General features: G+C 39.3%; 1 protein-coding gene across 6 annotated transcripts in view; it reads left to right on the top strand.

Moving 5' to 3' along the window:
• Nucleotides 1-24,921, top strand: part of DACT1 (dishevelled binding antagonist of beta catenin 1) — a 337,604-nt gene that overhangs the window by 304,775 nt on the left and 7,908 nt on the right. The window contains exons 7-8 of one of the 6 annotated variants that reach the window (XR_013160194.1): nt 17,577-17,734; nt 18,197-18,730. The exons of the other annotated variants lie outside the window; for them this stretch is intronic. The gene's annotated coding sequence lies outside the window, so the exon portion shown is untranslated. Of the gene's footprint in view, nt 1-17,576; nt 17,735-18,196; nt 18,731-24,921 lie in introns of those variants that run through there. 6 annotated transcript variants of the gene reach the window in all.

The raw sequence follows: 24,921 nt of genomic DNA, 5'->3' as shown, positions 1-24,921 counted from the left end.
TTCTTCTGCCTGTTTGATCTGCTGTTGTATGCCTCTAGTGTATTTCGATCTCAATTCTGCCTTTCATCCCCATAAGTTCTACTATGTTTCTCTTCTTGCTTGCTAGCTGCTCTCTCAAAATGCTTTCTCATATATAAGGATTCCAGTAAACTAGTCTAGACCCACCTGGAACAGATGGAATCACATCTGTGCGCAGATAATCTAATCAGGCTTCCAACAAATGGTACTGAATGGGGATTAAAAGAAATGGCTGTCTCCACAAGATGGGCTAGGATTAAAACATGACTTTTCTAGGGTATATAATCTTTTCAAACTAGCACATTCCACCCTCTGGACCCTAATAAAGATATGTGTTTCCCATACATTCATTCCATCACAATATCAGAAATCTTTAACCCATTTCAGTAACAATACAAATACAATACAAGGTTAAAACAGTACAAAGTCTCATGAAAGTAATTACAGGCATCGTCTGTCCTAAGGCAAAATTATTCTCTGGCTCCGGACCTGTAAAACTCAGAACAAGTTATTTGCTCCTAATATACAAAGGAGGAACAGTCATAGGGTACATATACCCATTTCCATAGGGAGAAATTGGTAGGAACACAGGGGTCACTGGACCCATACAGTTCCTAAAACCTGCAGGGCAAACTCCATTAGATTTCCAAGTCTGAGAGTTATTTATCTTTAGGGCTTTAGAAAGCATCAGTCCCACCCTTACCAAGGGTCTAAACAGCGGCCTGCCTCTCTCCGAATGCAGCTTGGGGGACACTGAGGAGACCACCTTTTATTTGGCTCCATCCTCTTCAAGCAGCAGGGCCACACCCAAGCTCTCCACCATCTCCAGGGCACATGCTCAACCCCTCCAGGTGGTGGCAGCCAGGCTGTCCTCCATCCCCAAGGAATGTGCTCCACCCTCTCCAAGTCCTGCAGCAGCACTACTCTTCCACTGCAACAAGGTAAAAGGCCCATCCTCAGCCTTCAGGGCAAACTCACCATCTTCACATGTGTGCTGGTTTGAAAGGATGTGTGTCCCCTAGAAAAGCCACATTTAAATCTAAATCCCATTTTATAAAGGCAGAATAATCCCTATTCAATACTGTATGTTTGAAACTGTAATCAGATCATCTCCCTGGAGATGTGATTTAATCAAGAGTGGTTGTTAAACTGGATTAGGTGATAACATGTCTCGACATGTCTCCACCCATTTGGGTGGGTCTTGATAAGTTTCTAGAGTCCTGTAAAAGAGGAAACATTTTGGAGAATGAAAGAGATTCAGAGAGAGCAGAGAGTGCTGCAGCACCATGAAGCAGAGAGCCCACAGCCAGCGACCTTTGGAGATGAAGAAGGAAAACATCTCCTGGGGAGCTTCATGAAACTGGAAGCCAGGAGAGAAAGCTGGCAGATGATGCTGTGCTCATCATGTGCCCTTCCAGCTGAGAGAGAAACTGTGACTGTGTTCACCATGTGCCTTCTCACTTGAGAGAGAAACCCTGAACTTCATCGGCCTTCTTGAAGCAAGGTATCTTTCCCTAGATACCTTTGATTGGACATTTCTATTGACTTGTTCTAATTGGGACATTTTCTCAGCCTTAGAACTGTAAATTAGCAACTTATTAAATCCCCCCTTTTAAAAGCCATTCTCTTTCTGGTATATTGCATTCTGGAAGTTAGCAAACTAGAACAACATTCTTCGGGGGTCTGTTCTCCTGGTTCGAGGTACCAAAATCTGTTCTAGTTTAACCCATCCAATTGTGGGTATGGACTTTTTATTAGATGGAGATGTGACTCCGCCCATTCAAGGTGGGTCTTGATTACTTTACTGAAGTCCTTTAAAAGTGGAAACAAATTGGAGGAAGCTTAAATGCTTGAAATGCTGACAAAGAGAGCCAACACAGAGATATTTGTAGACACAGAAAGAAAATGCCCCTGTGGAAGCTCTTTGAAACCAGAAGGCATAGGACCAGGAGACCCCAGGCATGTTCCTTCCCAGCTGACAGAAGTGCTCTGGACCCATTGGCCTTTCATGAGTCAGTATTTTCCCCTGAATGCCTTAGTTCAAACATTTTTTTATGGTCTTGGAACTGTAAAATTGTAACTTAATAAGTTCTCTTTTTACAACTCAATCCATTTCTGGTATATTGTATTCCAGCAGTTTTAATAAATTGATACAATCTCTTTATGCATATTTTCCTTCATTTCCTTGAATTGATTTCAGAAATTTATTTGAACATCTTTGATTATGTTTTGGTCTCCCACAGCTTCCAGAATGCAACACACCAGAGGTGGATTAGCTTTTAATAAAATGGGATTTATTTAGTTAAAAATGTATAGTTCTTCAGAGGAAAGGAAGCTAACCTTCAGTTGAGGTTCTTTCTTAAATGGGAAGGCACAGGACAATCTCTGCTGTCCTTCTTTCCAGGCCTCTGGGTTCCAACAACTTTCCCCAGGGTGATTCCTTTCTGCATCTCCAAAGGCCTGGGCTGAGCTGCAAGTGCTGAGATGAGGTATGCTGAACTGCTGTGGGCTATGCTACATTGAGCTCTCTCATTTAAGCTTCCAGCCAATTAAATCAAACACCTCCTAGCCAACTGCAGATATAATCAGCGACAGATGATCACATGCCATTGGGTCATGTCCACAGCAATAGAACTAGGCACCTTCACCTGGCCTCTAACTACCACAGATTATTTCCAAATTCTGTGTCACCTTTGAATTTTTAATTTGCTCATTTGACTGGGCCATAGCTTTCTGTTTCTTAGCATGGCTTTACATTTTTGCTGATTTCTAGGCATCCTGATTTCCTCAATGTGTTAATTTTGAACATCAGCTTCTCCCTTTTATTTAGAGTTTTATTGTTGATTAGCTTTATTTTAAGGCTCTTCTTTGACACTTGGTCCAACTTATTCTAGACTTTAAAACAGCCAAGTTTAACAGATCAGATTTTTTCAGCTCTTCTTCATCTGAATCCTGCCAGGGAAGCCTGCCAACAGTAACTGACTTGAGTGAGGGCACCACTTGGCTCCACCCTGCCGTGGTTTCTATCACCCCTTCCTCCCTAGGGACCCTTTTGTGTGTATTTCTCCTCAGCAGCTAGTGTTATATCTGGGATCTTTGTGGACTTGGGTCCTAGTGCCTGGATACGTGTGGTGTTCCAACTCACTGCTGTTGATTCCTTTATGTCTGTTTCTCCTATGGAAGTGACCCAGCCACTACCTCTGGAGAACTCCAAGCTGAGTGGGACTGAATGAGGGGGATGGAAGAGGATTGGCTGGTCTGGGAAGGATGTTTGCTACCAGATACTTGTCTCTTTCTTTGATTCAGCATTTGTGGAGTCCTCCTTCAGTCTCTGGTGTCCTCCAGCTGTCCAAGAAAGTGGAATTTGTCCTTATATTCACTGAATCTCTGGGGAGGTTCTTTCAGGGGAGTCATGTGTTTTCATGTTGATGACATCATCCTCAACTTTCTTTCAAAAGTGTTATTTTACTTTAGGAATTTCTTTATGGTTTGCACTTTCGAGTCTCAACTGTAAGAAGATACAAGGTATTCAATAATTGAACAGAAGAGTAAGCACTCATGATGAAAGACTAGGAGAAAGATGGTGGTGGTCCCTTAAGAAGAAAAATGTCTAAATATAAAACAGGGTAACATATGAAAAGTCTATTGAAGCAAATGAAGGCCAAGGATCTAGGCAAATACTATGCAGAGAAACATTAGAGGTGGACTGTATTTATCAAAAGATAAAGTGTTGGGACACTGACAAAACAAGGGAAAAAAATGAGCAGCCACCATTTTTTGAGGCCCCCACTGGGTCAGGTCCAGCCTCATTTAAGCCCCACAACACCTTTGGAAGGAGACATTAATTTTTCAACCAAGACGCCCAGGCTGAGAGCGGTGGAGTGGCTTCCTCATTCAGTCACACGGTGACAGAGCAGAATTGGCTTTGGGAAGAGTTAGTGAGGACGAGGAGCTTCTCGACTGCCCCTCCAAACCCCCAAATGACAGCAGAATTCAAGAAGTTCACTGAATGGCAACTTCACAGGCGCCGTCTAACAGCCAAGACAGTGGGCTCTGGAATCAAGCCGCCTGAGCTCCAGCCTGTTTTCCCCTGAGTAGTTAGACAAGCTCAGGCATTTATTTATGCTCTGCGAGTATAGAGGAAGGAGTCAGAGTTAAACTCAAACTCATAATCCTGGGTTCGAATCCCAGTTCTGCCGCTGACCAACTGTGTGGCCTTGGGCAAGTGACATGACCTCTCTGGGGTTTTCTTTCCTCTTCTGTAAACAACGATGGAAATAGATCCAACTCCACAGAAAAAAAAAAAAAAAAAAAAGAAAAGGTGTTGTACCAGAGAAGGCAGACATTCAAAGAACCTTAGGAACTTTCAGAAAGAATAACAGCAGACTCTACTTAGAACATGTTATGTCACAAAGTCATCAGCATAAAATTTCTGCATATGAGAAGTAGTACTTGGCCCAAAGGAGGGTACAGGAAGGAAGAAACGCAAACAGGTTTAGGCAACAGTTCTTCTTTTCTTAAATTTGAAACTTGAAAAAACAAAACTGAAAACATAATTCCTAACTCTAAAGTAATTCCCCATTTTTCATGCTTAACCCATCAGGTGAATTTGGTTTATTATACCCCATGCAGACATGAAAACCATTTGAAATTATCATCCTTGAAACAAACCACAGAAAAGTACTCAGACTTGCCTTTTTTTTCTAATGACATTTATGCTCCCTGTCATGTTGGCTGTCCCCTGCCACCATTTCTTTTATTTTAATCTCTAGATCACATTAACATTTAATAGCCTCCTCTCTCTCCGTTCCCAAAGGATGCATCAAAACTGTCCATTTGCTCATCTTCTGTTTAACTTTGCAGATTCTATTTTCTCTGGTGAGCTAGCACTACAAGTATTTAAGTAGACAAGTCTAGCTTTTGGCTCAAAAGCCAAAAGCTGTAACTGAAGTGACTTATATGGTCATGAACAATCCATGGATGCATGTGAATAGCAAGTCCTGTGTGTTGCTGGGTAGAGGTGATGGTTTGAGCACACTTTTCTGGTCCTCTTGGCCTCCCAGAGGTGCCGCCTGATCTCCGGCATCCCATATTTAACCCTGACATTTACTGGGTATTAGAACTTCATTTCCATGAAGATTTTTTTCTTAATTGGTATGTCTGAACTCTTTGTGAATTAGGAAATTGGCTCTTTATATATGTGTTCCCAGTTTGTTGTTGACTTTATATTTTTTTTTCCAAGAAGTTTGAATAAATTAGACCCCCAAAACATTTTAATCTTCTTTATGGGTTCTAGGTATTAAAAATATTGCTTAGAAAGCATTTCCTGTTCTATTATGAATAAATTCATCCATGTTTTCTTCTATTCTTTTAATAGATTTATTTTTGAAAATCACTGATTAATGTGATTTTAAGTAGTTTCGTTTTACAATCTGATTAATCTGGATTAATTTGTTTGGAAAACTGAGGAGAGGATTTACCTTTTTCTTTCCCACATTATTTGCAGATTAATTCATTTTACCCCTTTTGATTTATTCCATTTTTATCATATGCTAGATTTTCAGATGAACTAGGGTCTGTTTCTGGATTCTCTAGTATATCCTTTGATCTTCTTATTTCTTCTTTAGCACAAAACTGTTTTTAATTATTGTAGTTCCATAGTACATTTTATAATCTGGCAGGATTCATCCCCCTCATAGCTTTCCAATGTATAAATAAGATTGAATAAGAGAATATAATGGAAGAAAAGATCTCATTTGCAATTTTAATAAAAAAGAGTTTTGGAATAAATGTACAAAGTAATGGGCAGATCCATATGAAGAAAAATTGGAAACTATACTAAGAACATAAAATAAAAATAAAGATATGACTGGATCTTGAATAGGAAGACAGTATCATTTAGCTGTCTGCCTCCCTCAATTAATCAATAAATTAATGTAATGTCAATGAAAATATCTACAAGATTCTGAGGAAAATGTAACAAAATGATACGCCTGAAGAACAAATTTGCATGAATGGCCAGAAAACTCCTCTTCATTTTTATAACTTTATTGTTTTCTCTATTTTCCCCATTTAGGCCTTTTAAGAATTGAAAATTGACTTATGCAGAAGCATAATAGTAACAACACTGGTAGCTGACAGCGATTGAGAGTTCTAGGTGCCAGGCTCTATTCCGAGGTCATATGGAGGAAATGTTCATTATCTCATTTCATCCTCCTTTTAGTCCTTTATGGTACACAGTGTTCAGTACTTTTATCACTAAACACCAATGAAAGGACTTTTCTGCTTGTTAGCCCATGTGCAGCCATTACATTCAACAGTTATTTGGGATATAGATGTACTATAATTTATTTTACTATCCTTTATTGATGGGCATTTAGGATATAACTTCAAATTGTTAATATGTTTCCTCTTTCCGCAGTAATCTATTGTTAACTCTCATTATTTCATTGTGGCATTCATTTTGATCTTCTCTGATAAGCCATTGAAAGCCAGATCCTGGATATTCTCAGTTGTCTTATAAGAACCTAGCAGAGGGTCTGCTAGACTCAAAAGCCTTTTGCCCTTGAACAATTCAGCAGTGTAGTTCACTTTTTGAACTGTATTAGCTCAATAAATTATTTGAGAGCTGTTCTTTCTTTTATTGATTCTCAAGCATTAGTTCCCATCTCTCAGTGCATTTTCTTTTTTGCCCTTGAAATAATTCCTCAAAGACATCCTGTGTACTATCTGCAGTTTCTCTTTTAGTGTTATCAGCTGATTTTTATCTTCCAAGGTTATCGTAAATAATTAATCACCATCATGAACGTTTATTGAGTCCTTCCTAGGAGCCAGGCTCCATGTTAAAAGCTTCATATTCATCTTTCATTTACTTTAGCAGCTCAGGCAAGAGAAAAAAGTTTCCCTTTTCTTCTATTTTACACTTAAAAGGGAAACATGGCACAGAGAGGCTCAAAATGTTGCTTAAGACTTGTAGCTAAAAGGAGTGGAGCTGGAACTACAACCCCATGTGCTCAACTTTTTAACTCAGGCTCTTAACCATTATCCTTTATTGCCTCTTTTAAATTGTCATTACTTTCTCTGCTTTTTGAATACTAACTGATCATAAGAAATTATTCTTTCCTGATCTCTGTTTCCTTCTCTCATTATCTTGACTCTGTCTCAGACTTTTCTCATTTGTTCTTTTATTTGTTTTTTGGCTTCAGTTTCCGTCCTTTTCCCCTTTCTGTGTGCATTTCAGTAGATACTACCACAGCTGGGAGCATTTATTTGATTTTTAAAAAGACTTTGGCTTTCTTCCTTCCTTTGAATTTTCTTTGTATCATTTTTAAACATGCCCCACTTTCATCAACTTGATCATTCCTCTTACATATTTATTTCTTCTTGTTTGAAGAAAATTTGATCATCTGCCATATACCTCTGCAAAAATCCCTCATTTTGATAAATTGTTTTCAGTTACTTTATTATTAATAAGGTAGCTTTATTACTTTCATACTCTTAAACTTTCTAGGCCCCATTCTTTTTTTGGGATTGGGAGCATCATGTGTGCCCAAAAAATAACATTTAAGTTATCTGTTCTTATTGAGGGAGTCTAAATGTTTGCATTTATATGCCACTTTAATTCACTTCCGATACCATCACCTTTTCAAAAAACTTATTTGAAATTTCTTATCACAACTTTACTCTTAGTATTATATGTAAGAAATGAGGGTCAATACTCTCTCCTTTCCCCTTCCCAATTCATCCTGATGATCATGCATACTCTTACACAAATCCTATTGACCTTTAAAATTTCCAGGAAGCATGTCTGTTGGGGACAATTAAGGTAGCATGTATAAAATCCACCCTCAGCGATGCCGGAAACATGCAACATGGCTGCCAGGGCTGAAACAAAGAACAGCCTAAACTATAATCAGCCTTCTTCACGGAAGTAATAGTAGTTCGCCACGGTCCTCTGGAAAGATCCATTGGATAACACTTGGCAAGGACCGGATCCGGTCCTGATATGGGGCAAAGGATCAGTGTATATATATTCTAGGGAATTCGATTCAGCCAAATGGTTACCAGAGCGATTAACAAAACAAATAGACAATAACAATCTGTCCAGGGCAAAAAAAGTTGCCCTGAGAAAAGGCATTTTTCTCTCTTTCTTTCTCCAGCACAGCTTAAGCTACTAATAAACCAGCAAGCCCTGCTATAACCTATTCAATGACGGCTAAGCTGACAGACGACTGAAGTCTAAGAATCCATCTACTGGTGTTGCTGGTCTAGGCACCGGTATCGCCTCAATCACCCTCCAACAACAAAGCCTCTCCAGCCTAAGAGCTGCAATAGACGAGGACTTAACCCATATTGAAACTTCCATCACCCACCTTGAAAGTCCCTTACGTCCCTATCAGAAGTAGTTCTCCAAAATAGAAGAGGGCTAGACCTGCTCTTCCTTAAACAAGGAGGGCTTTGTGCAGCATTAGGTGAGGAATGTTGCTTTTATGCTGATCATTCTGGCTTAATTAAAGATTCAATGACCAAACTTAGGGAAGGAATTGCAAACCGCAAACGTGAGCGGGAAGCCCAAGGAGGTTCCTCCTGGGGACTCAACGGAATCCTCCCTTACCTCCTCCATATATTAGGCCCCTTAATAACCCTACTCCTTATAATATCTTTTGCACCTTGGGCCATACGAAGGATAATACAGCTAATTAAGGACCAAATTGATTCTGCCCTAGGCAGGCCCATTCAAGTGCATTATCACCGGCTTCATCTCGCTAACCCAGGTATGAAACCAGAATATCTGACTGCTACCCACCCTCTCGGGTAAGAATCCCCCCTCCTACGGGAGCAGCATACCACTCGAAAGTATGCTTCTAGCTTATGCTATGATTGGTACCGCTGGGTGCAAGGCAAAGCACTGCAAAGGAGGGCCAGAACAATTAAAGGCCATTTTCGAGCTCCTTGAGAAGTATGCCTCATCTTGCATAGAGGTTCACTCTGCAAAAATTCCTCTCCCCAGAAAAACAGAGCCACAAACAACCTGGGGGATAAGGCCTCTACTTCCCCCAGCAAAGGTTAATGCTCAAAGAATGCTCAATCAGCATTCTTCCTCCATCCTTTTGAAAAACAAAGGGAGGAGATGTTGGGGACAATTAAGGTAGCATGTATAAAATCCACCCTCAGCGATGCCGGAAACATGCAACATGGCTGCCAGGACTGAAACAAAGAACAGCCTAAACTATAATCAGCCTTCTTCACGGAAGTAATAGTAGTTTGCGCCTAAAGTTCGCGCCAAAAGTACTAACCGGACATCTGCCCTCTGCCCTAGCAACAGCAGCCACCAATCCTAGATCACCACTGTCCCTACTAGCCACCCCCTCTCCTTCTAGAGTATATATACCCAGCCTCCTCAATAAACTTTTGCAGCTTGATCAGAATATTTGTCTTGCTGCCGTTCTTCGCGTCTCTTTGTCCCATGCCATTCTTCCCTCACAGGAGTTCGAGCTTCGGTTGATCGTCCCGCGGGCCGAGACACATGTCTAAAAAAGAAAGAAAGAGAGAAAAAGAGACAGAGGGAGGGAGGAAGGAAGGAAAGATAGGAGAGAGGGGGGAGGTAGGAAGAAAGGAAGGAAGGAAAGAAGGAAAGAAGGAAGAGGAAAAGAAAGGAATCTCCTCCTGCCTAGTCTTATTCTCTCTCTAAATTGACTAGAGTAATGGAGCTCTTTTCTAGGCCTTTAATTTATAATAAATTTTCTTTATATTTAATCCTGCTTTCTTGACCTAAACTTTTATGCATTTACTTTATCTCTCCCACTCCCAAGTATATACTAACACTGGTGTTATCAGGAAGTCATGTAATATACTGAAAAGGATCAAAGCTTTAGAGCAAGACAAACTGGTTTTGAACATGACTCGACAATTCACTATATTATCTGACCCTGAATAAACACTGAATGCCTCCCAGCCTATTTTCCCATCTTAATGGTATGAAAAATTTATCATAAGACTGTTGTAAGAATTAGGTGAAATGAAGGCAAAGTGCATAGCACAATCATGGACATAGCAGACACCCTGTAAATGGGAGCTGTTATTATTGTTATCATTATTATTTATTTTTAATGACCTCTGGCCTTACATTCTGTAACTTGGATTTAATTAGATGAATTTCTCTCTTTGTCTTCTTTTAGGTACTTCTTTGCATTTTCTCCATCCTTTTCTTTTTTCTCCTTGATTCTTTGCATCTTACCTTTAACTGCAAGTTTTACTGAACTTCTTTCTTTACATCTATTTTGAGCATATAATATTTTTTTCTAAATTCACCCCTCTATTATTTTTTCTTTATACTTTATTTATTTCTTCATTTTAGTCAGAACAGGATGGATTCTGCCCTGGTAACAAAATCCCACATTTTCATGGCTTAACACAACAGTAGTTTGTACCTGGCTCACTCAAAGTCAGTGGCATATCTGCTGACTCTCCAGAATAGTTTTCCTTTGTACAGTGACTCAGAGACCCAGGTGGCTTCAATCCAGGACCTTCCATCTCAAATGACAACTCCACATCCATGGCACCCAGGGAAGAAGCATAGATACAGGGTCTCTCACTGCCTCCCCATTTCATTTCTGATAAAATTTATTGGCTAGAACCAGTTATATAGCCTTGCTCAACTGCAAGGTACCTGTGGTCTCCTGAATGCCCAGGAAGGAAGGGGGAATTGAAATATGGTAAGCACAAGTAGTGCCTTCCACCCTACCTGAGTCTAAACGTTCATATGTGTAAGGAGCTGAGGGGAGAAAATCTACATCTAAATAAGCTCCCCAAGTGTTACTAAAAGTTGAAAACCAAAAGGAGAGAACATGAAAACTCCAGGGGCCAGATATGAGCAGTGCCCATCCAAGTACTATCTAAGGCAAAAGGTGCTACACAGGTAAATTCCTGTTGTGGACATGAATGCATCTGACTTGGCATATAGGAAATCACCTGAGATATTGGTAGCCACCAAGTACATAGCTGTTCCAGAGGTTATGGAACAGGGAGACTCACAAACCAAATTAAGATCAGTCTCTAATAGCTTGATTATTATTTTGGAGATTTTTTTCTTTCATTAATTTTTATTAATGAAATAAACACCCTATGTCCACCAAGCAAAAATTCCCCCTTCCTTGATGTATTTCTGTAGATCAACTTAAAACTTACAACAAGAAGCAAAAGGTAATATTAAACTTACCCATCTGGGGAATTCCTGATATTCTCGCAAGCAGTGGGGACAACCGATGCAATTGGCTAAGCTCTTGATCTTAGGTCTCACCCCTATGAAACGTATTCTTGCAAAGAATAGGCTCAGCCTACTTAAAATTATGCCTAAGAGTCACCCCCAGAGAACCCCTTTTGTTGCTCAGATGTGGCCTTGCTCTCTAAGCCAACTCAGCAAGTGAACTTACTGCCCTCCCCACTATGTGGGATGTGACTTCCAGGGTTGTAAATCTCCCTGGCAATGTGGGACGTGACTCCCAGGGATGAGCCAAGACCCAGCATCAAGAGATTGAGAAAGCCTTCTTGACCAAAAGGGGAAAAGAGAAATGAGACAAAATAAATTTCAGAAATTGATCGATTTCAAACAGAATTGAGAGGTTATCCTGGAGTTTATTCTTATGCATTATATAGCTATCCCTTTTTAGTTTATGGTTTATTGGACTGGCTAGAGGGAATTACCTGAAACTGTTGAACTGTATTCCAGTAACCTTGATTCTTGAAGATGATTGTATGACTATATAGCTTCTACACTGTGGCAGTGCAATTGTGAAAACCTTGTGACTGACACTTCCTTTATCCAGGGTATGGACAGATGAGTAAATAAACAAGGACAAAAACAAACAAACAAACAAACAAATAAATAAATATTGGGGGGTTAAGGGATAAAAAAATTGGGTTGATTGCAACACTAGTGGTCAATGAGAGGGAGGGTTGTGAAGTATGGGATGTATATTTTTGTTCTTTTAATTTCTTTTTCTGGAGTGATGCAAATGACCTAAAAATGATCATGGTGTTGAATACACAATTATGTGCTGATATCATGAGCCATTGATTGTATACTTTGGATGGAGTGTATGGTGTGTGAATATATCTCAGTAAAAATATTTCTTAGAAAAGGAAGCAAGGGGAAAGAGCATAAGTTAACACAATCAGAGTGGTTGCAAGGGTGGTAGGTAGACCATACAACCAGAGCCCTGAGTTGCACAATGGTCACATGACTGTCCACTTCTTCACTACATTAGTCTTCCCTGCTGTTGATGTGGTTGTGAAGACCAGAGTCAAGGTTTGAGTAAGGAAATCCAATCAGATAGAAAGTGTCTGGGGTCAATGATAAATACTTGCTCAATGGGAGAGATACTGCTCTCACATGTCAGTTAGCCAGCTGAACAGCTATGGGGAGAGGACATGTGGGTCCAGAATGGTGTTACCAAGGAATAGTCAAATTATCCCTTGTGAATACTGAGAGTCTTATACATGTCATATTTTACTATATCATGAATATTGGTGTTTCTTGCTCCTTCCGTACCATTTTAATCTATGTTCACAGTCAATGTGCTCTTCTTATATTTTCCATGTCTAAATATGGATTCCATGTCACTAAGTTACTTATAGATATACTTAATACATCTTGACCTTCAAGTATCTTGTTTTCTATAGCAGTATTGACTATTCCTAAACAACATAGCTCAGTTCAAACAAGACCCTTATTAAATCCTTACTGTGGTCCATAAGCACATTATAAGCATTAACTAAATTGATCCTCATAGCAACTCTATGTGGAGATAATTATTAATATAGTAAATTTTTATAAATTGATTCATAAAAATCAAGAAGATTTTGGTATCTGGAGGTAGGATGCCACCATAACAGAAACTTAAAATATGTGGAATTGGTTGAAGACTGAGTGGGGGAGTAGAAGGTGGTAGGCCTTGAGGAGAGTGTTAACAGAAGCCTAATAGCCTTAAGGAAGCCATTGATGAGGGCATAAAGGAAATTAAGGAAAATGTTACTGGGAGTTGAAGGAAAGAGGATACTTGTTATGTAGCAGCAGGAAGTTTGGTAGCACTGTTGCCTGAAGTAATGTGGAAAAAAATGCATTTAACAAATGTTCTAGCTAAGGAAATTTTCAGAAGGAAATGCAACCTGGTTTCTTCTCACTGCCTATGACAAAAAATGAGAGGAGTGAAAAGAGCTAAAGAGCAAATTATTTGATATAGAGAAGCCAGAATTTATAGGATTTGATAATGAAGCCAAATCTCATTCTTAGCTTCTCCAAATTGCAGACAAGTCTCAAATTAAGAAAGGGCAGACATAAAATCTAGGATGGGACTCTCAGATTGTTTGCTAAGACTTCAGAAAGATCTAAAGCAGCCTTCTTAGAACTTTTCAGAGAGAACAAAAAAGTCCTCTAAGGATGTCTCTTAGATGTTCTCCACTAAACACAAAAGCTTCTAAGTATCTTAATTATTTTAAGGGTGTTTGTGTCTGCAGCCTCCTAAGGAGTGCAAGTAGAGGAGAAACTATCTTAAAGAGATTTGCAGTTGCGCCTTTTGTCTAATGAAATGAATGCCAATAACATTTATACAACACCCACAAAGTTTTTAAGAGAACAGTTCTGGCGGAATCATTGCCAGCTTAGCTGAAATGAAAAGAAGCTTGATGCCATAATGGGATTAAACTTTGGAGGGTGTGGCAGGGGTGGATGGGGTGAATGTGTTTTGCCTATGGGAGAAATGGAAATAATTTGTGGCCAGAGAGCAGATTCTTGAAATTTTAAAACATACCTCCAAATTCTTTGATACTTTCCCCATTAAGAAGTATGTATGGTCCTAGGTCCTTTCACCTTGAATCTGTGTCCTGTAGCTGCTCAATGAATAGAATACATGTGGCAATCTCTGGGCTCATCCTTAAGAAACTGGCAGCTTTCACTTTCTGTTTTTTGAGATGTTTTTTTTCTTGGAACCTAGCTGCCATGAGTTAAAGAGACCCAAGAAGTCTCTGGAAAGTTCCTCATTGAAGAACTTAATCCTTGAACCACATCCCTAGGCAAGCAACCTGACAATAGTCAGTACCAGCTTACCATTGTAAATGGATCCTGCATTCCCTATTGAGCCACTCAGGCTAGTGCTGCATGGGGTACATAAGAATTGCCCCTGCCAAATCCTGCTCAATTGGCAGATTTGTGAGCAAAATAAATGATTGTGGTTTTAAGCCAATAAATTCTGGAGTAGTTTGTTATATAGCAATAGATGACTGGAATACCCCCATTTTATAGATGAGAAAATTGAGGAACAGAGAGAGATTTAAAAACTTGCCCAAAGCCACGAAGGTAACAAATGACAAAAGCATGTGCTCTGTAGTGTAGGGCATTAACCCCTATGCCTGAGGATTTCTCTTGTGGCGAAGTCTTCAGAGTTTTCCTCTGAAGACTGCCTGCAGGGAAGAGTGCATTTGTGCACATATAGCTTGACATTCTGGTTTATTTATCTTTGTGAGGCTGGGCTTTGGACCCAGTACCAGTGCTGACAAAATCCATCTTTTGAGTCTGAGAGATTGGAGGCCAGGACCAGAAGGTGGGTGGATCAGTGCTGGCAAAGGCTGCATTGTAGGCTGACAGGCAGCTGCCTTCTCTGGCCCATGGGCGGCATGAATGGTGAGCTCCTACCTCATCATGGGCTTCAAATTAAAAAAAATCCTCACTTTAAAAATATTTATTCATGTGTCTCCTTTTTGTTTCCTGAGCTATGTGATTCCTGCTTGTTTCTTTTCTTGCATTTATTATTAGTTTCTTATTATTCCATCTGTTTCATTCCCTGACCTCCTTTACTCTCACTCATAAATACTAAATTCATCTCCTTTAGTTTTCTCATTTCCTTCCGGAAGCCTCATCTCCTCTGCCTTCTCCTTTTACAGCCTCTGGAGCTTTCTCTCCATTTACCCTGGCAGATGTTACTGGCTCCGTTGTTCATTCACGTTACTAGTCCAGCTGTGTAGGTCTCTTCTTGTTTTGATGTGAATTGGACAGTTGGCATGAGTATTTTAGTGTTTTTTATTACAAAGATTATATAAAATTCTATTTTAAAATGAAGCACCATTATTCCTAATGTAATGAAATGCCTAAATATATTTTTGTGCCTATTACCCTATTTTTGGATTTATTTATCAATCAATTGATTGCTATCCATCCATCCATTCATCTGTCTCTATCATCCTGTCATGTCTTTGGCTTTCTCATCATATACCTTTCCCTGTCTTGAATTGAAAATCTCCTCAGGGGGATTTGACCATATCCCCTCTTGCTATAATTCTATTTCTCATGTGCTTTCTCCAGGGATGTATTTCAAATGAGTTATTACTTTCCTTGCAGCTATTAAAGCTTCTCAGTATCCTCTTAATCTGGGCACAAATTGTTTTCACTGTCATTTTTAAAGTACAAAAATTTTAGCCTGGATTTGCTAAACAGAATTGCTGCACAATTATTTTTTTGTAGGAACAAGCTTTTTTCTCAAAAATAGACTTCAAAAAAAAAAAAAACTCTAGTAAATATTGATGATTTGAAAATACTTTATTACCTGGAATTTAAATGATTAAAGCTGATACCCCTTGAGTTCATCCTGATTCCACTAATAATCAGAATTCCCACCACCCTATCCCTTTCTGGGGAGCTGGTCTCATCTAGGTAGAATGAGTCCTCACCACAACTCTTCTCTTGAAAGGCATTCCTGGTATCCTTTCATTGATGTGGTTTAGCTTTTATCTTCCGCCAAAGCTTTAACGGAAGACAAAATAGACAGACTAGTATTATCTGCTTAGCTTCTCCTCCTGTGCCATCCCACCTTTTTTTGCTCCTTCCTTTCTTCATCCTACCTCAGTCCTCAGCTTTATCTAGCCTCTCTCCTTTCCCATCTTTTCCCATCTGCTCCTGACTATTGATGCTTTCCGTGTCTCTGAAGGTGTCAGGGGAAAAGCCACATCTAAGCCGTCTAAACTTCACTGTCCTCTGTTTTCTCCTGTTGCCCTTGAAGTTCCTACTTTCCTATAAGGGCATTTTCAGCTTTTGATCAGAGCATAATTGTAATAGTGCTGTCTCCTTCTGCCTCTAAGTTGGTTGGCATTAACCACTGCATTGAGTCCTTTATCAGCTTACTCTGATCTACTGTAAATTATTTTCAACTCTCTAAGGGTTTCATAGAATACTCCATATGTCAAATCTACCCACATACAAATAGCCCTTTCTAACTCTTTCCAATGCAGTGGTCTATTTAGGGCCACTCAAAACTATTTAGGGCCCTATTAGCTATCCTTGAGATGAATACAATAAACTTATTTATTATTTAGAACTTGTTTTTCTTGTTTTCTCTGTTTTTTAGAATCACTAAAGTACTCTTTTGACGTTAGAAACAGACTATTTTGAAATTACAGCATAAGACTAAGTCCATATAAAATATAGTTGAATAAAAATTATTTGAATAAACGTATTTTAATTCTGTATTACTACCACTTATGACCAAGGAGAGTACATGACTTGTGGATGATAACATTTTCCTTTTATATTCATGGGAAAATTTTCAGGGGAAATATCACTGAATATTTTTCTTTTATGCTTATTTCCAGTGAAAGTTATATAGCTCTTTTTTATGCCTAATGCCATTTTGTATTAATCCAGTGAAACACTTGCATCTCCCCTCGGAAGGGCGTGTAAAATTCTTTGACAAAAGGAAGGGAATATTGCTATAAGTGTAATACATCACTGTGAAAGAGATACACTGAGAGCAATTCATCCTATCAGATTCCAGAAAACTGGGCATATGACTGAGTGTAAAATCGGAAAGCTTGTGAGCACTTATTTCCTAAAGTTGAGAAGTATCCGGGGCTATTGTGTTGACAACAAAGCAGAATCAATAGGCTGTTTTATCAGTTTATTATAGGCTGAGTTGCTTTTGCCTCTGGGTATTCCTGAGTTCAACTAGGCCTTTTGCCAGAAAACCCAGCACTCCCTTAATCTCCTTTTCCCTCATTAAACTCACAGCTTTGGTTAGTCACAGATCTTGCAAGTCTTGGCTGGGCTCTCTTTCTCCCAGCTTTGTCTCAGCACCATATGGCTTTTGACAAAGTCAGGCCACAGCTCCAATCTAAATGGCCTAACATTATCAAAAGCTCCAATCTGCTGAGGAAATAACAACCCCTATTTGTTCCTGTAGGTCATATAGCTGGGAGTAGAAGCAGGGTAGGGAGGCTATGTGGGGGACGCGTGAAAGGGACGCGTGAAAGAGGATAAAAATAAATGGATGTGGGACAGATATCAAACAGATAAGATGGAGCTGATTCTGAGCAATATTTTTCAAGTCCAAGAAAAATACTTTCATCACATTCATTCTTTTCAAAGGGTAAGAAACTCTCACCTGGATTAAGAAGAAAGGAGGGTCCAACGTCTGGTTTCAATTAGCACGTTTTAGAATACACAAGGAGTGTTTTCCATATTGTTTCCATAGCTCATATTTGATGTTTAGGATATCTTATGTGCTTGTTCTTAGGAATGCAAATGTGGGAATCCTTGGGGCTGCAGGTGTAGTGGTGGAGGCCTGCATGGGGGTTCTGGATTCCAGACCTCACCCAAATGTTTGCAATTTCTGGCTTGCATGAGGAGTGTCTAACTTCAAGGAAAAAGGCGAGAGGAGCAAAATGAAAGGAGGTAAACATATCCCCACCCCTCACTTCGTTTCACTCAATTCTATAAAACCTAGAAGCCTGCTTCAAACCTTCTCACTACTATCTACCACAGACCATGAATGCTGAGGGAAGAATCTGTCTAAAGACAACTAGGAACCAAGAAGGCCAGATGCATCTTTTCCATGTCTACTAATAAAGACATGGAAATAATAAGGAGGCAAATGATAAATCCATCCAGTGTGTAGTTTCATGAACTAGCAGAAGACTCTGCCTTATGTAAATAGAGGGGTCACACTAGCCAAAAGCAGAGAAACCCAGCAAAGTACAGTAATTTTATTTTTAAAGCCTCTGATGACTTTAAAGCCGAGATAGGAGAGCCTGCCCTAAGAGCAAGTACTATTGCACAGGGTCGTGGTTCATTTTCAGTAAACTTGTAATAATTAGCTAGGAGTGGAACTGAATTATGTATGCTTTTCTTTTATAGGTATGGAAACTGATAAGCCAAGAAGTTGTCTTTTCCAAGTTTACCCTAAAAACTTAAGCCTCAAACAGTCTAAATGTCATCCAGTTCATGTTATGCCATCTCCCTGCTTGGAAATCTGCCGTGGAACTTAATAGGCCTGATAAGTTCTAGCTCCAATCCACTTTTCTAATCAGATTTTCTACTTTTTAACTCCTTCATTTCTCTTCAGACTCTGGATATACAAGCTATGTTGGAGCACTTGTTCTCCTTCCAGGGTGCTCGGAATTCTTTGGACACTGGATTCTGCTGTGCTTTCCCTCTGGAATTGGAATGTTCTATCTCCTATCTCCAGCCTGTAAACATTTAGCTTCAGTTTGGGAATGAAATGAAATGTCATGACTTCCACAAACTTTCTCTTGCTAGTCCTAAGGATAGCATTGTATGCACGCGTGCAGGTTAGCCAGACCCAGGTTCAAGCTTTTCCTTCCTTACTAATTGTATGCCTCTGGCAAGGTACTTAACTTTTCTGTGAACTTCTCAGCGCCTTGTCTGTAAAAAGAGTGATAACCAATAAACAGGATTAATAAAATTAGAATGAACTCAAATGTTATAATTTTATTAATTTAGATTCCAGTAATAAAGCAGAACTTCAAATAATCAAAGCAGCTAAATATATGTCTTTTTAGGCTCCCTAAAATAATTTTGTAGCAATTCTGTTTGGTTCTTTTTGTTTGTACATTCATTTAACAATCATTTATTGAGTAATTGTATACCAGGTATAGGATTTGGCATTGGAGATATAGCAGTGACTAATATGTATGGTTTATTCTTTTATGGAGTTCATAATTTAGTGGAGAAGACAGACATTGAATAAAGAGCCAAATTATAAAAGAGAAGCCCTGGGTGTTCGGGAATGACAAAAGGGCGAGATGAACTCTCTTGGGTTCCTCACTGGCCTTCCCACCTCTGGTAGTATTATCATCATTATTAGAACCACATTGAAGCCATAGTGATCCTTTTCAATATAAATTCAATTATAACATACCCATCCTTCGAATCCTTTTGTGATCCCTAATAGTTATGCAATGCTACTTTTGAATGAGACATAACATGGACATTTCTTCTGCTTTTTTTCCAGACAAACCACCTTGCCTATTTAACTCTGATAATCCCCCAATGGTAGAGAAAAATGCCTGTGCTTGGGGGTTCTAAGGGTTTATACCCAAGCATTCCACTACAGATTCTAAATTTAACTGATATTCCTTAAAATGTCATGCAAATTTTGCAGTCCACTCCACAATATATCTAAATTTATTTTAATAGAAAAGTAATGGTGAAAGTTTTCAAACTTGTTGTTGAGCAAACTATGCTTCTAAGCCTAGAAGTTGAGAGGCTTAGTTGAGAGGAAAGGGGACTTTTCAGGATAAAGTTCAAATTGCTGAGCATAAAATTGAGGGAATTTATGACTTGATCACTGCTGGCATTTCCCACTATCAAACTGCCTCTTCTCCTTTTACCCCCATTAACAACCTAAGTTTTATGCCCAACTGAATTTGTTGTGTTGTCTCCTGCCTTGCTCATCTCCATGGCTTCTTATGTGCTGTTGTGTTGCCTCAGAAGGTCTTCTTCACAAATGTCAATTTACCCTGCAAGACTCTCCCAGAGAATATTTAACCTTTCTCCAGCACCTTCAGGTAGAGTTAATTACTTCCTTCATGATCCTATTGTGCCTTCTTTATGTCTATAGTATTACACGTAGCATACTGCCCTAGTTGTTTACAAACCCATCTTCTCTATTAAATAGGAAGCCTTTAGAAGTCAGAAAATTTGTGTCTTCATGTCTTCCAGTCAGTGCCTGAGCACAAAGGACTAATGATAATAGCTAATATGTACTGAGCCTTTAGATTCCAAACATCTTTTGAAGTATATGAGTTCTAAGTAAGTAAATTAAATAAATATATCATTCAGTCTTCATGGAAATCCTTTAATGTATCATTCCCATTTTGCACATGAGGAAGCCAAAGCACAGGAGGCAAAGCGACTTGCCCAATGTCACACAATAAGGCTGAAGCCAGGATTTGAATCCAGGCAGTCTGACTCCAGGGCCCAAATTTAACCATGCGCTCTATTCCACAAAATATTTGGTGAATGAAAGAATGAGAGCAAGTGATAGAATTTGCAATTCATTTTGCAACTATTAGGTAAGACTTTATACTCAGAATGGAGTTTGATGCCAGAGATTCGGGTTCGATTCTTGGTGCCTGCCCATGCAAAAAAATAAAAAGGAGTTTGAAATTGAACTATTGAAGAGGGTATGCTTGGACAAATGTGGTCTCTTTTCATCTGTTAACTCTGCTTCAGCTATCACCCTGGAGGGGCTACTCCATCCAATGTGAAGCCAGTGGGGGCCAGAGCCAGTGATGTCCTCTGACAAGGAAAGTCTTTGGCAGGGAAACGGGAGGGGTCACTGACTTTGCAGGAGTCTGGGGACTCTAGCTTAAGCTAGTTTACTCCTGCTGGGGGTACTGCTGAGGGCTGAGGAAGCCATGTTCTCCCAAGGGCCTGAAATAGCCTCTGAAATTTTCACAAGAACTGGGCTGCCTCAGATATAAACTGGGCTCACAAAGGGTACAGAGGTATCCTTGGCTCGAACTTACATTGAACCACAAGAATTCTCTGTCTACAGGAGTTACCAGATCCAGACTGGTCCTGTTTGGAGTCTTTCTCCCTGACTGTGCCAGGGCAGGGCAGCCCTGGTGAGCAAGTTCTGCTAGACAATGGCTACGTGGTCCCATTTTCAACCCCTCTCCCCCTTTTTTTTTTTTTGGTATGCTGTATGGCGGGGTCACATTTCATTCTTTTTCCATGTGAGTATCCCATTATTGCAGCATTATTTGTAGAATGTTTTTCTTTGCTTGTTTCTTTTTTTGTTGGTTTCTTTTTGTTTGTTTCACTCTGTTTTTGGGAAGAGCATGGTCCAGGAATCGAACCCGGGTCTCCCACATGGCAGGCAAGAATTCTACCACGGAACCACCCTCTCACCCCTACCCCTACTTCCAACCCCTTTTAAAAACGGTAGAATGTTTCATTGATTTAGTAGTCACAAGAACTCATTTTCCTTGGGTCTCTAGCTGTAGTTACTGATGCTAATAGAGCAAAGAAATGATGCAGACTCCCAAGGAGCATTTATATTTAACTCTGGGATATATCCATGCATTTAAGTTTTTAAAGCACGCTATGAATAACTGCTGGTGAGAGTGTAGATTAATCTAAATATTCTGGATAACATTTTGATAATATGTATCAAAAGCACTGAAATTTTGTATACCCTTTGATCTGACAACTCCACTAAGAATTTATCTTAAGCAAATAACAGCTATGCAAAGTTTTGTATTCAAGGATGGCCAAGGAAGTATTATTTATATAAGTAGTTAAAGGTTCAACAGAGATTATTTGCCTAAATAAATTATGGTTTAATCATATATGAAGACCATACTACTACTAAAATAACCTCATAGGTGAATATTATTGATATGAAAAGGTATTCACAATTTATTTATAAAAACAGTATGTGGAGTATAACGTAGTTTTCTTAAAAAAAAGAAGAGCAGAAAAAATTGGGAAGGGTATACACTGAAATGCTCTCTGTGAGGTAGAAACATAAATGTTAAACATTTTATTTTAGTTTATCTGTACTTTCCAATTTTCTACAATAGGCAGGTATAAATTTTGTTATAGTGCTATACATTTCAAAACAAAAAGTATGCAAAGTAGATGTCAAAATGTTCTGCCCAGTTTGCTGTGTGATCAATCGCATTGGTACTGCTTGCTCGGGCTCTTGCCTGGACATATTACAGTGTCTGTCACTAGCAGGGAGAGAAAGCCACAGTCCTGGGCGGGAAGGCCTTCATGGGACAGTGAGCAGGCACTTGTTCTGCTCTCTAGGATATGAAGTGAAGTGTTGCAAGCCTTGGAGAAATTACTCAAAGCCTTGCCTGCCGAGGGTTGGCACCTTGCCAGACATGTCTGCATCAGGCTGTTTGCTTGATTTTTTAATTAAGTAGGGGAAATTCTGAATATTTTAGTTTTATTTAACCTTGAAAAAAAGATCATTATTTTTCAAAAATGGCCCAACTGCTCCATATAGGTTTACCAAATTGAATAACGTCTTTGGTTCTTCAGTGCCACCAGTCACCAAACGGGTTCTAAAATCTGTGTTGTGGAAGTCAGTAAAGGGATACAAGCACCAGTGAGCTGCAAGTCAGGAGAGGAGGACAAGCTCAGGAACTCAGGTGAAAGAAGTGTATAGGATGAGGATGTTGTATAGACTCCGAGATGGTTGAATGCCAAGAGTACACCTCTTGTTTAAAAGTGAAGATCTCCTCAATCTGGAATCAAAAGTTCTTTTTTTTCCAATCAGCATAGATTTCTCAGGGGAAGTGGTGGTGAATTTACCGTCATGCTGAAGAGTTTTTGAAAAATAACAAATGCATCAGGAGCAGGTAAGGGTGGTATTAGCTTTGGCCTCTGAAAGATTGGGCTTTTTCTGCCTCTTAAGTCATATGATTTTGAGACAGTTTACCGAACATCTCTAAACCACAGAACTTATCTGGCTGAGTGTCTGGGGGGGGTACAAATGGGACAATCCTTGAAAATTATATTTAAATGGCATTCAGTAGGTGCTCAACAAAAATAAGCTATAGTTATAATTATTGTATTATAAATGTTCTTTTTGGGGGTCATGATGTCTCCTGTGAGAGCTCTGCCTCAATAAAGCAACATGTCACATTGTAAGAGACTCCCCAGCTGGCAGCTGTTAACCCCAAAGCACCTATTCCAGCTGCTACTTTGCCCTCTCTTCTGCCCACTAAGTTTTCAAAGTAGCTAATGAGTTTTTCTTACACATAGGCAACAGTGAGAGCACGTTTTGTATTTTCAGCACAGAATTGACAAAGGATATTGTTGAAAAATATCGGAAAACTTGTTTCGCTTTATCATGCAGTGTTCAAGTGAGGAGGATATGGGCATGACCATTAGGAATGAAGACTTGAGCTATGGGCGAGCACTTGAGGACCTTATTGAAAATATATGCCCTTTTCATTCTTCTCCATAAACCTACCACAGCATGCATCATGAAAGCAAACTGCTTGCTGACGAATGAGAATGTTCTCTGAAGAACATTTGGTTTCCAGCTCACATGAAACTTTTAAAAGATACACATTTATTATTTAAACAGGATGGCAAATGGAGGCCCTCTCTTTTTGCAATAAGTGTAATGAAAGACATCGTGATGTTGAGGTGCTCCAAAATCAACTCAGGTGTTCACCCAACGTATGCCAGTTCCTTTGGATTTCCTTCAGGAAATGGGACCCACTGATTTTAGCTGCATGACTTTGTTTCTACCTGAGAAGCATTTATATGTTCAGACAAATAGAGAAATGCAATCTGTTGATGATTCTTTAGTAAGCCAGACACCGCATGTGTACAGGCTCCTCCTTTGTGATGTAAACAGGAATCCGGGGCTCACTGAGAGGTCAGGCAGAACGGTGGCAGAATGTAAGAAAACATTCTCATGGTCAGCATTTCAGTCTCAAACTGAAGACTGCCACAGTGTGAAAAGAGAGCTGTGGTCCTCTTCTCATAAGCCCGATTGTTGTTCAAAGCTATTTTTTGTTGTTCAGGTAAAATTCCTAGAATGTAAAATGAACCATTTTGAAGTGTACAATCCAGTGTCATTTAGCACATTCCCAATGTTGCACAAACATTTTCTCTTTCTAGTTGCAAAATCCCATACTCATTAAGCAGCCGCTCCCCATTCCTTTCCCTCCCCGACCCTTGGCAACCACCTATAATATTCTGTCTCTCTAGTTACCTGTTCCAGAAATTTCATATAATAGAATCATACAATTTGTGACTTTTTGTGTCTGGCTTCTTTCAAGTAGCATAATTCTTTGAGGCTCATCCATGTTGCAGCATGAATCAATACTTTAGTCCTTTTTATTGCTGAATAATATTTCATTGTATGTATATGCCACAATTTTTATATCTATCCATTTGGGCTGTTTCCACCTTTTGTCTATTATGAATATTGCTGCTGTGAGCAGTCATTTATAGTAATTTTTATATCATTTGAGTGCCTTTTTCAACACTTTTGAGTATATACCTAGGAGTAGAATGTTCAAAGCATTTTTGTATTCCAAGGAATGTATGTCTTGCGTGTGTATTTTACATACCAATATCCAGCAGAAAGTACATTGAAAATGTTGTCCCTAAGGCACATCCTGGTTCATGAAGTTAAATGTGAACTAGTGCAATTGAGTTAAAGAATTCTTTAGGTTTGCTTAAAGAACTAAGTTGGGAAAGTCTGCTGGGGCAGTATTTCACCACAATGAAAAGTGCTGAGATTATATAGGTGTTTTTATAGAACTCTTTTTCAGACTTTGTTGGCTGTCACTTGTAAGAGATTAAGTGTGAATGATCTTCTCTCAGTCTGCCCAGCTTCTTGTCATCTCAGCAATTGGATATGAGATGAATGCAAGAACCAGTTGCCACAGCAACGGCATTCTAGGAAAGGTGATAAGAGAAATCATTTCTCTCTGAATGTTAATAGGGTGCCACGTTCATCTTAAACCAGCTATTTCCCACTGTTTTCTTGATGGCCATAAAACCAGAGAAATTATTTACAGATTAAGGTCTGCTACCTGATTTGATTGTCTATTTCCTAATTTTGCTGGATCTTTCAGTAG

This window comes from Tamandua tetradactyla, chromosome 12 (genome assembly GCF_023851605.1).
Source record: "Tamandua tetradactyla isolate mTamTet1 chromosome 12, mTamTet1.pri, whole genome shotgun sequence".
In the NCBI taxonomy this organism is placed as follows: domain Eukaryota; kingdom Metazoa; phylum Chordata; class Mammalia; order Pilosa; family Myrmecophagidae; genus Tamandua; species Tamandua tetradactyla.
This window is presented reverse-complemented; position numbering and strand designations above follow the sequence as displayed.